We start from the raw sequence: 11,759 nt of genomic DNA, 5'->3' as shown, positions 1-11,759 counted from the left end.
GATAGATAGATACTAGTAGGACCCAGGATACATTGTCCTGCCATTATTTATTTACATCTATGTATCTAAAATGAATGGTCAGTATGTAATCTAGAATCTGTAAAGCATTTTATAAAAATATAAGATTACTCATATTGATCAGAGGATATTATTTAATCGGAATAAAAAGATGATATATTAAAACATTTTTATTAATTATTTACGTGAATGAACAATATTTTTGACTATTCCAATCGCCATATCATCGAACCAAACTAAATTGATTCAAACTAATAATAATAATATCTAGTCTAACACAGAAGAATAAACAATAGGTATTTTTTTGAAAATATTCTCAGTGTTCAAATATCTATGTATACCGATTTTCATGACAATTTGTTAAACGGTTTAGAAGTTTATGCGCTGCAATGCCATCTAGCGGCGAGTTACAAGAAAATGGATATCATAAAAACCTTCTCCATGGAAAAAAAAAAAACAACAAAAAAACAACACTTTGATGTGTCAACTTTCATGGCGATCGCTCAAGCGATGTCGGAGTTCATCATCGTCATACATACCAACATTCAATATTATATATATATATATATATATATATATATATATATATATAACCAGCTATAATTTTTATATACATATAACCAGCTATAATTTTTACTAGATTTTTACCTGCACAGGTGTGACATAAATATAAAAAAACACGCTCGCATTCGAATACATAGTTGTGACCAAAATTTCAAAGCAATCGGTGAATAACTTTCTGAGATTTAAGATTTTTAACGAAAAACATTTACATTTTTATTTATATAGGAATGCTTCAGCAATACTGATGTATTGTGTTTGTTGACAGGAACCCATCTCTCAGACAGCAGGTGAATTGGACTCGGACAAACCTATCCAACCACACATACCTGCAAATAGACCTGGAGTCGAGCCTCAGGCACAACTTCCTAGAGGACCGCATGGCATTCTGGGACGGGGTCTATGCCAAGTACCTGAACTGAACTGAACTGAAGAAAATCAGTAGTTATGAAGAACGTTTGTTTGCTGCACAACGTGTACGTATGTGCTAAAGAATAAAAGAGCTAGTTGTGGTAGCCATCGTTGACGAATTAAGATTTTTTATTTCATCGCAAAGAAATTCCCATGCATTCAGCTGCATCTCTATGGAAACTTAAATTGGTACTGTTTCTGTTTTTCTCAGTGTAAGCCAAGGACTTTATTTCTTAATTTTTATTAATTAATTTCATATCCTTTGACCACATTTCTGGAGTATGATACATGTCAAGTACATATACAAATTACAAAAACAAAATGTAATTTTGTTATTAATTTTTTTATTCTAGGTGCATAATAAAAGGTAATTCTGCATTTTATCATATTGTTTATTATAATTTTTTTAATTAAAATTTTTTTAACAATAATATCTAACTACTTGTGCCCTCCCACCCAGCCACCACCAGGACCAAATGGACACTAATCATACAAATATCGGTCTTCTTGAAGCCAAGGATCAACCAATGGTGGATAACTTTTGTACAGACAAATCCAGTTGTTCCTCGGGCAGCAAATACAATGTCCTATCCGACGATGATGAAGACGGTTTATTCATGGATTCTGTCTCTGATCGGGGTGCATATTCCTAGTTGACAGTGCAGTCACCTGGTCTCTGTAGAAGGCCCGGGAAGTACCTGACGGGCTCTACGGGCGTCGCGGTGCTGCTGTTGTCCAGGGGGGGAGGGCCTGGATAGTGGGACACTAGGCTGTTGATGATGGGTCACAGGTACTCTGCCCCCACTTGCCCCACCAGGTATGCGGCTGGAAATCTACCCGGAAACTCCCGACTTGGCTGTGAGGCCGCTCGGCCGTGTGGAGGACGGAATGGTGCGGAATAATCGTAGACGACACAGTTTATATTAAATTGGCTTTAATCCACGGACTTCTCCGGTGGTACGCGTGGGTACGCTGTACTCCCTACACATACACTACGCGGTGACAGAACCGCTATAAAAGCTATGGTAATGCGCTATGTGGCATCTGAGCCATTCTACAATTACACTAACACACACTGATTACAAAACAAAACACGACAGTAACATAACACTGTGAATTTGCCGCGGCAGTCTCACGGGGACGTGATTACTAGTTCGCAGGAGACGGCCAGCGCCAAAAGTTAATTGTCTTAGGAGGGCTCAATGAGCGTGATCCTGAATTCTATTCTACACTTACATGAGGTTGTAGCCAGCAGGCTAATGTGTGGCGATCTTAAAGAAAACGAGTTGGCTGGAGTCGGCCAGTGCCGTAAATTGCATGGTCCACGACATGGTGCAGAATCACCAAGGAAACGGTCGAGATAATCCCGGGTCCGCGAAATACAGTCCGAGTCTACGTGAGCAGCAGTGAATTAGAAAGGTTTGGTTATTAAATCAAGTGCAGAGTGAACGATCGGTGGAACAAAATTGAAGGCTGCTCACGGACACATGTCTTGACCCAGCGCGGAGTGGTTGGAGACTGCCGAACATGGCCTCCTCGCAAGGGAGGGAAACTTTCACCTCCTCTGTGAGTCGGCGCCAAAAACTTGACGACAGTCGTCGTACCCTCCTAGATGCAGAGGTCGTACCTGCCCGCCGACGTGGGCCTAAGGGAGGTATGTTTCCCCCAGTGCAACCTAAGTGCAGTGCTACGAGCAGGGACGCACCCGCGTGAGCCCTGGTACGTCAGCAGACGTCAGGGGTGTTGTAAATAGTTATGTTTTATATACACATTTTAAATAACCATGAGCCTCCACAATTATATATAACTCTCACATCTGGACTAGTGTATGTAAATGTTGTGTAAATACTTTGTTTGTCTGTAACCCTTCTTCCTCCTTAATTGGAAGAGGGGTTGCGTCCCCGACTCACTCTGGGCGCGAAGGGAAAAAATAAATATTAAAACCAGGCATAAAAAAGCTAAACAATATAAATTCCCCACACCACTGCCCAGGGGTCAGGCCAAAAAATTTAAAGGATATAATAGCAGAGTAACCATTAAACAAACAAGAGGCAAGACTTTGGACGTATGTTATTAAAAAATAGAAATTTGCAAAAATAATTTTTACTATACATAACCATACAAGCTTAGTTACAAAAGCTGACGTTAATAATGGCAGCATCTTATCCCCATTTGCGATACTAACAATAACCTTTAAAAAATCGTAAAAATATAAATACTGATAACAACAAGTATAAAAATATATAAGGGCGTGAGGCGTGGCCACTATAAAATATCAAAATTTACTGACTGCCCTAATACCAAAAATCAAACAAGACAATCAATACAAATATATAAAAATATAAAAAAATATTACAATAATAAAACTGAAGTACAAAAAAATTTATTTAAATAAAGTTCTTAAACTCTCAATCAACGGTTTAGTCTTTCTTCAGATGTTCGTTGCTAAAGACTTGCCAAAAAAACAAAGTTAATATCCTAGGCGTGCGCTGGCTTCCTGACCTTCCTCACCAACTCCAGAGTCTAATGCCACGCCGGGCCATAGGTACGAATTCACAAAGGCGTGAACGATGACCAAAAAAAAATTATCTTATTTTTTTTTTTTTTTAAGGGAAATGTAGCAAAAACTCTTCACGTAACATAACTATGTTACCACCGAAGTTTTTATCATATACTTCAAACAAAGTCTTACTTCTTTATTAACTTGCCAATGATTTCATAAAAACGTAGAATGGCCGCACCAACCAACATCAGGCTGCGCATGTAGTCCAATACCGATCACATACTTTTAATAATACTGCACAAGCTGATATATTAGCTAAATGCAACTTTAAGTATGCCAATTCCGAAGACAAACTCTCAAAAACAAATTGCAAAATGTTCGTTTCTTCCAAACTTATACTTTTATTACAACTACAGGCAAACGGGCGACCTTATTAAAAAATCCCACACTGGAACAACGTGTGAAACAAATGGGCCTCTTCACCAAACAGGCTAATAAAAGTTCCGTCCAAATAAAATTTAGTATGGGAAAATACACAGTTCACTAGGTTTGCCAAAAACCAGTGCAGCACCACGAGGGTAAAAATCAAAATCGCGGCCTCTCTTTACCTTGATTTCTTCTGTACCACAGGGCAATCCATTTGCCCTGTCACCCATCGTGGAGCCTCCAACCCAATACTCTTCGTCGCCCGTTGCCGTCCGGCATACCAGTCCGCGCCGTCACATGGCTCTGTCCTCGACGGTCGCTCGGCACAAACTCTCTGCTGATTTTTTCTTCCCGGCAAGCCGAATGTCTGACGTCATCAGCCAACCGCCGGGCGCTCGCCAAGTGGTATTTACGTGAAACACAATCGATGTTCTTAAACTCATAATCGATAGCTACCAAACGGCGTATAACTAATTAACAGAAATAAATATAATTAAAAAAATGTACAGATAAATTAACATTAATTAAAAAAGGCGTAAAAATACGTGAAATAAAAAACCATATAAAACTAGAGACCAGCAACAAAAATAAATTACAAGTAAAAATGTGGCCCTGCCGGCCACAACCTCCGCCTTGAACAAAAAAAAAATTTAAACAGCAAAGAAAATTTTAAAAATAACCACAACTACAAATTATAAAAAAAAAAACATACCAGAGTAAGTTCCAAATAAAATAAAAATAAAAATATTTAGCCATATTCACCCTAAAAGGGTCATCCACATTCATTTTAGGAACTCCGCCTTACAAACATTTTCAAATGACTAACATGGGCCTTTTTTACCTTATTATTTCTTTCAACTTCTTCCAACAAGACAGTAACCGGCCCTAAAATCTTTACAATCTTATACGGTCCATCATACTTATTCTCTAACTTAGAGCTCTGATACCCTACTTTGTCACTCAAAACAAATTGCCTGCATAGCACTTCATCACCAATTTTAAATACATTATCCACTCGCCCCTTATTATAAAACTTACTCATTTTCTTTCTAACCTTTTGCAGATTTTCGGCTGCTTCTTCCCACATTTTTTCCAACAAACGGGGGCTTCGGGTTTCCAAAAGGGCTGGACGCAAACCCCAACAATTTAGTAAAGGATGGGGTACATTTCTTCCCAAAAAAATTTCCGATGGTGTGAATTTAGTACCACTGTGTATGGTCATGTTAAAAGCTAAATTTAATACGTGGATAACACTGTCCCACTTCCGTTGGTTACGTTGATGAAAAATCGTGAGGGCCACTTTGACATTTTTATTCACCCTTTCAACCAAATTAGGGTTGGGATAATAGGGGCTGGTAGTAATATGTTTTATACCCCAATCTAAACACATCACTTCAAAACACTTACTCTTAAAATATGTAGCATTATCTGATACTACTTGCTCCGGGCTACCAAACAAACCCCACACTTTAGTTTCTAAAGCCTTAATAATATTCTCGCTTTTCATATTACGCAAAGGCAAAAAAAAACAAAATTTAGAAAAACCATCTACCGCTATAAGTAAGCAATTATTCCCCCCTAATGATCTAGGTAGGGGCCCAAAAATGTCCAAATAAACCCTTTCCCAAGGTCTAGTCAGAGCTTCAACAGAGTATTTACCTATCTTACTATGTCTAGATTGCTTAGCGCGCTGGCAATCTTCACAGCTTAAAACATGATCTTTTACGTCTTTTTTCAAACCTGGCCAAAAAAATTCTTTAGAGATTTTATCTATAGTTTTTTCGATTCCGCCATGCGCGCCTATATTAGAATCATGGTAATACCGCATTATCATTTTCCTTACCCCCTTAGGAACAAAAACTTTATGTTCTCCATCTTTCATCCAACACAAAAGCCCGTCTTTCATTCCTAAGTCTATAGTAGTATCCTGTCCCAAACGCGTTATTAAATCTTTAGTCTCAGGATCCTCTTTTTGTATTTCGCGCAAATCAATAAATCCTTGAGGGAATTCCCTCAGGATGTTACATTCTTCCTTGTCTTCAGTTCTCATTTCGTCTTTACACTGAAACTCATGTTCATCAAACATGCGCGATAAGGCATCGGCCACTACATTATCCTGTCCTTTCATATGTTTGAGGTCAAAACGAAAACGCGTCAACCGCATGATCCACCGCCCTATTTTCCCTAGTTGCCGCGGGTGGGAAAAAAGCCATGTCAAAGCCTGGTTGTCAGTCCATAATTCAAATTTCTCATGTTCAAGAAAACTCTCAAATCTCTCCAACGCAAATATGCACGCTAATGCTTCCTTCTCATATACACTGTATTTTAACTCGTGCTTATTTAGGGATTTACTAGCATACATAACCGGTTTTAAACCTCCCTCACGTTCTTGCAACAAAACCGCCCCCAGACCTACTCCCGAAGCGTCCACTTGCACAATAAATTTTTGCTCAAAATCCGGAAGTATTAAAATGGGGGGTTGAGCTATGGCTTTCTTTAAATTCCTAAAGGCCTGTTCTTCCTCTTCCCCCCATACAAACTTAACATCTTTCCTTTTCAAATTATTTAAAGGCGCGCATAGGTTAGCGTAATTCGGTATAAAACGGGAAAAATAACCAAGCATTCCTAAAAAGCGCATCACTCCCTTAACATTACGGGGGGCCGGGAAATTAACTATGGGGTTTATCTTATCTTGGTCCATGACCAATTCACCTTCTCGGATTATGTATCCTAAAAATTTTATCTCGCTACGGGCCCAAACTATTTTTTCCGGATTTACGGTAAAGCCGGCTCCCTTTAGTTTCTCAAGTACTTTTCTTATATGTTCTATATGTTCTTCAAAACTATTTGAAAAAACACAAATATCATCCAAGAAACTTATTACAAATTTATACTGATATTCTTGTAATATGTGCCCTAAAATTCGTGACAAACATTGGGCCCCAAAATTCACCCCAAAAGGCACTCTAGTCCATTCAAAGTGCCCCCAAGGAGTGACAAACCCGGTAAATTTCTGACTACTTGCTTCTAATTCACATTGATGAAACGCCGAGTTCAAATCAAGCACCGTAAAAAACTTGGCTTTTCCCAAATATTGCAAAACAATTTCAACTTTAGGCATGGGAAACGGATCTAGTTTTACCCTGTCATTAAGGAGGCGATAGTCAAGGACCAAACGATATTTGCCCTTATTTTTCTTATCTACTAAAAAGGCAGGTGAGGCAAAATTGGATTTAGAAGGGACTATTACCTTATTATCAAGTAAATCATTAATAATTTCTCGAAAGGCTTTCATTTTAGGCGGGGCACATTGATACGGCACACATTTAATAGGGGTTTCATCTACCAGCACGATCTTGTATGGCATTAGCGTACATTTGCCAATTTTAGTAGTGATAACATCCTTATATTCCTCGCTTAATTGCTGTATCTGCAATTTTTCCTTCTCATCCAACCTTTGCTCTAACCCTTCGATACCACCACAAACCACCTTTCTTTTTTTTTTATTCTCCCACAATTTTATCTTAATTTTATCATTAAAATCGAACCTCATTACTTTCTCGCCGCACACTATTATAGCCTTACTATCATTTAAAAAATCCATTCCCAAAACTACTTCATGGATCAAATCGGGCATTACCCAGAATTCACGTGTCCAAGATAAATGTTCCAATTTAAAATGTAAAAATACTTTTACCTTTACCTGAACCTTTTGCCCGTCCGCCATGGCCACATTAATGCCTTGACTACTTACGATCTTAGTTTTCAAAAATTTATGATCGCGCACCAAATTACTCAAAAATTTCTGCTGGATGAAACTACAACTAGCCCCCGTATCAAGTAAAGCTTCTATCTCACGATCATACAACCAAACTTTGACACATAAACCTCTTTTTGCCTGAATGACCGCCAAACTATGCTTATTGTTAAATCGATATTTCTTAACTTCCTTACGGAAATTACATTTCCCGCTATTATGACCATCTTTATTACAAAAACCACAAACTAATTTTTTCTTGCGATTACATTTTTTTATCAAATGGTCCATGCTGCTACACCTAAAACATGTCTTGTGTCTTTCCTGCTCCGGTTTCTTTTTAAAGCAAAATTTTTCTAAATGACCATATTTGCCACAAAAACCACAAACAAATTTATTAACCTCCGAAACCGAGCAATCCTTAGCAAAATGCCCTACCTTATTACACTTAAAACAAGTCTTATCAATTATTTCATTACCCGGCGTTTTAAAACAAACCGGTTTAAAATTGATTTTGCCTTTACACTTATCGAATTCACATTTAGCGTAAAAAATATTATCTACCTGGATAGCCCAAGTGTTGAGTTCCTCCACACTATTAGGTCTGCCAATAAATGCGCATTCGTGTCTGATGGCAGGATTTAGATTTTCCAAAATAATAGCTACAAAACGGTGATCATCTAACTGCAGACCAAATACATTAACGTGATTTCTAATATCCTGTATAAATTCTAAGGTGCTTTCATTTTCCCGTTGAAAACGGAAAATCAATTCCTTAATTAGATCGTCCTTCACCCTCTTAGGGCACAAATATTCCCACAAATTCTCTTTCACTACCGACCATCCAACAGACTTATTTATACCTGACGTAATCACGTCTCTAGCGATCCCGCTACATTTAGTCGAAATACACCTTAACAATTCTTGCTCATTTTGTAAACAACAATTAGTTTTCAAACTATCTACTCCCAAGCAAAACTTTATTAAATCTCTTGGCCCACCGGAACATAAAGATGGCAACCTATCCAGTTCTTTGAAAAGTAATTTACTTTGCATAGCAGTATTCAATGAATTTACTTGGCTGATCTCCGAATTCTCCACATTTTCCTCAACAGGTTTTTTCCTCCCTTCTTTAATGTGGGTACTTAATTTCCTGCGTAAGGTATCAATGTCATCCTCCAGACCACTCTCTACTCCCGCTGCTTGCAAATTAGCGTAAACCTGTTCTTTGGGAAGTTTATAAATCCAAGAAACTGCCATTATTAAAAAAATCAAAAAGGTCAGCAAAATCGCAAAAGTCCAAAGTCTCTGCCGAGCAGAGTGGCGCAGGTTGTAACCCTTCTTCCTCCTTAATTGGAAGAGGGGTTGCGTCCCCGACTCACTCTGGGCGCGAAGGGAAAAAATAAATATTAAAACCAGGCATAAAAAAGCTAAACAATATAAATTCCCCACACCACTGCCCAGGGGTCAGGCCAAAAAATTTAAAGGATATAATAGCAGAGTAACCATTAAACAAACAAGAGGCAAGACTTTGGACGTATGTTATTAAAAAATAGAAATTTGCAAAAATAATTTTTACTATACATAACCATACAAGCTTAGTTACAAAAGCTGACGTTAATAATGGCAGCATCTTATCCCCATTTGCGATACTAACAATAACCTTTAAAAAATCGTAAAAATATAAATACTGATAACAACAAGTATAAAAATATATAAGGGCGTGAGGCGTGGCCACTATAAAATATCAAAATTTACTGACTGCCCTAATACCAAAAATCAAACAAGACAATCAATACAAATATATAAAAATATAAAAAAAATATTACAATAATAAAACTGAAGTACAAAAAAATTTATTTAAATAAAGTTCTTAAACTCTCAATCAACGGTTTAGTCTTTCTTCAGATGTTCGTTGCTAAAGACTTGCCAAAAAAACAAAGTTAATATCCTAGGCGTGCGCTGGCTTCCTGACCTTCCTCACCAACTCCAGAGTCTAATGCCACGCCGGGCCATAGGTACGAATTCACAAAGGCGTGAACGATGACCAAAAAAAAATTATCTTATTTTTTTTTTTTTTTTAAGGGAAATGTAGCAAAAACTCTTCACGTAACATAACTATGTTACCACCGAAGTTTTTATCATATACTTCAAACAAAGTCTTACTTCTTTATTAACTTGCCAATGATTTCATAAAAACGTAGAATGGCCGCACCAACCAACATCAGGCTGCGCATGTAGTCCAATACCGATCACATACTTTTAATAATACTGCACAAGCTGATATATTAGCTAAATGCAACTTTAAGTATGCCAATTCCGAAGACAAACTCTCAAAAACAAATTGCAAAATGTTCGTTTCTTCCAAACTTATACTTTTATTACAACTACAGGCAAACGGGCGACCTTATTCAAAAATCCCACACTGGAACAACGTGTGAAACAAATGGGCCTCTTCACCAAACAGGCTAATAAAAGTTCCGTCCAAATAAAATTTAGTATGGGAAAATACACAGTTCACTAGGTTTGCCAAAAACCAGTGCAGCACCACGAGGGTAAAAATCAAAATCGCGGCCTCTCTTTACCTTGATTTCTTCTGTACCACAGGGCAATCCATTTGCCCTGTCACCCATCGTGGAGCCTCCAACCCAATACTCTTCGTCGCCCGTTGCCGTCCGGCATACCAGTCCGCGCCGTCACATGGCTCTGTCCTCGACGGTCGCTCGGCACAAACTCTCTGCTGATTTTTTCTTCCCGGCAAGCCGAATGTCTGACGTCATCAGCCAACCGCCGGGCGCTCGCCAAGTGGTATTTACGTGAAACACAATCGATGTTCTTAAACTCATAATCGATAGCTACCAAACGGCGTATAACTAATTAACAGAAATAAATATAATTAAAAAAATGTACAGATAAATTAACATTAATTAAAAAAGGCGTAAAAATACGTGAAATAAAAAACCATATAAAACTAGAGACCAGCAACAAAAATAAATTACAAGTAAAAATGTGGCCCTGCCGGCCACATGTCTTTAATCTGTAACTTATTAATGAATTCATTTGTGTTTGCATTTCATCAACTAATGACTTTTTATATCGTTGTAATAATTCTTTAATTCATTCGAGTGTTATGTTAGTCATGTAATCGCAGCGTGGCGCACCGCGAGGCAGGCCTCTCCCACGCCGGCCGATTTCCCCTCCCCTCCTCCACGGCCCGCGGGCCTCGGCTCGCTAGCGGGCGGAGGAGGGCAGTGGCGAACCAGACGCGGAGACGAGCAGACGTGCGCTCCGCTCCGCTCCGCTCGGGAGACGCGTTTCTTAGCTCTGAGTTCGCAGTCAGTGAAAACATCACGGGACTATCTCTGCAGCCGAGCTGCTCTACATCAGTATTCGTTATACCGCTGGACTTTTCTCAGTCTTTACATATCTTTTCGGGACTTAAGTTGCATACGTCATAGGCCGTGTATGTGCCTCTTCGAACCGCTGAACTATCTCGGTCAGCACGTGTATTTACTTGACCTTTTCCGCTTACGTGACGGGTCGCGTACGTGCTGTGCAGCACTACTGAACTTTCGTAACCGGTACGATTCGCTACGGAGTTACCTTCTCCGTCCTTTCGGGTCGCATCTTGAGGCCGAGACTTATTTCCGGGAGTCCGGGTCGCGGCGGGGAGGACGCTCGTTCCGCGACTTGCCGGCCATGCTGCGGCAGGATTTCTTTACGAAATAAAAGGGGCTCGTGAAAACGGACATCATCGCTTTATCCTTGGTACCACCTACCATTCCTCCTAACGACGTAACGTTTCCTCCAGGTCCCGTATTTTTTGGTCCCGGCCACGTTGGCCTGAACTCACTTTCTCACCGACGAGAGCTACATGGGCAAATCAGGACAGTTCACCACAGGAAATTAGGGACCATAGGCCGAGGGACGTCAAACTTATATCAACTTAATTTGCTTTATTATAAGCTAAAAACACGTTCCAGGTGCTCAATTAAAGGGTAGCACCTGGTAATTGGGTGCTTAAGGCTTAACAACTGTTTTATAGTATTTAATTATTTGAATTGTTGCATCAAGTTGCCGTCG

Source organism: Bacillus rossius, chromosome 17 (genome assembly GCF_032445375.1).
Source record: "Bacillus rossius redtenbacheri isolate Brsri chromosome 17, Brsri_v3, whole genome shotgun sequence".
In the NCBI taxonomy this organism is placed as follows: Eukaryota; Metazoa; Arthropoda; class Insecta; order Phasmatodea; family Bacillidae; genus Bacillus; species Bacillus rossius.
This window is presented reverse-complemented; position numbering follows the sequence as displayed.